The sequence below is a fragment of the Tinamus guttatus genome, unplaced genomic scaffold (assembly GCF_059628265.1).
Source record: "Tinamus guttatus ecotype Peru unplaced genomic scaffold, ASM5962826v1 Tinamus_guttatus_pri_ptg000012l, whole genome shotgun sequence".
NCBI classification, from domain to species: domain Eukaryota; kingdom Metazoa; phylum Chordata; class Aves; order Tinamiformes; family Tinamidae; genus Tinamus; species Tinamus guttatus.
This window is the reverse complement of record NW_028288546.1, coordinates 2,989,164-2,990,221: the sequence shown is the minus strand read 5'-3', so window position 1 is coordinate 2,990,221 and position 1,058 is coordinate 2,989,164.

Sequence of the window (1,058 nt, the reverse complement as noted above, 5' to 3'; positions counted from 1 at the left end):
TTTTGCCATAGGTGGCCAAAACAGACTAGAACACTGACATAAAAATGAAAGTTAAAAAAGATCAAAATTAAAACACAAGAGAGGAAGAGAAATAGCAATACTAGGACAAATGAATTTTAAAAGGATCATACTATTAAGCTGTTGAAAAAGCCTGACATTTTGTCTCTGTATGGAATTAAAAATTTTGACATGCTGAAGAGTTCATGAGTGACAAACCCAGCTGTGATAGTCATTCCGTGTTTAAATCTTCAAAAGGATCAAATAACTCTTTGTCTTTTGCATCATCCTCCTGAAACTGCTTTCAAATCTGGCTATGCCTGTATGGTTCTGAAGAGAGAGATCATTGTCAACACAAATTAAATCTTTGATTTAAAAAAATCATTTCCATATTAATGATCAAAATATTTGTATTCTTGCCAGAGGTTTCTTAAGAAACAAGGCTTGTACACTTGTAAGTTCTAGCTCCAACAGAGGTGACAACATTTAAAGAGAGGGCCAAGCATAGGGTCAAGTACTCTGAAGAACGAGATGAAGGAGAGCTTCCAATTACACATGCAGAAGCAAGTAAATAAAATTCAAAAAGTTTCATTAGCTGGAATTATTATAAAGTATTTCTTTTGATAGATCCACTCACAGCTACAAATAGAGAGTTAACAAGGATCAGTGTCTTGGCATGTAAATTCTGCAGAAGTCCTGCAATAGGCAAGATCTCCAGGAGTTTCCACCTAAAACCAGAACAGTCGGAGATAGGGGGACTTGTTATCCAGTCAGAGCAAACTAGTGCCAATTTCCATCTGCAATAACCATCTGTTATTGCATGTTTAACATTTGCATAAGGCATGAGGTAAAATTAGGGATTCAGTAAGAAAACTGAGCACAGATATTTCTCATAATACTGTTTAACCAGTATCTTCTCAGAAGTCAGCAATGGAAGAAAGAAACCTGAAGACAGGAATGTGCTAATTAAGGTGCAGAAATATTAATCAACAAATCTTAAGGAAGAAGACAGGAAAGAGTGGACTTAGTTACTTGCAAGACCCGATGCTAGTTTACAGGAA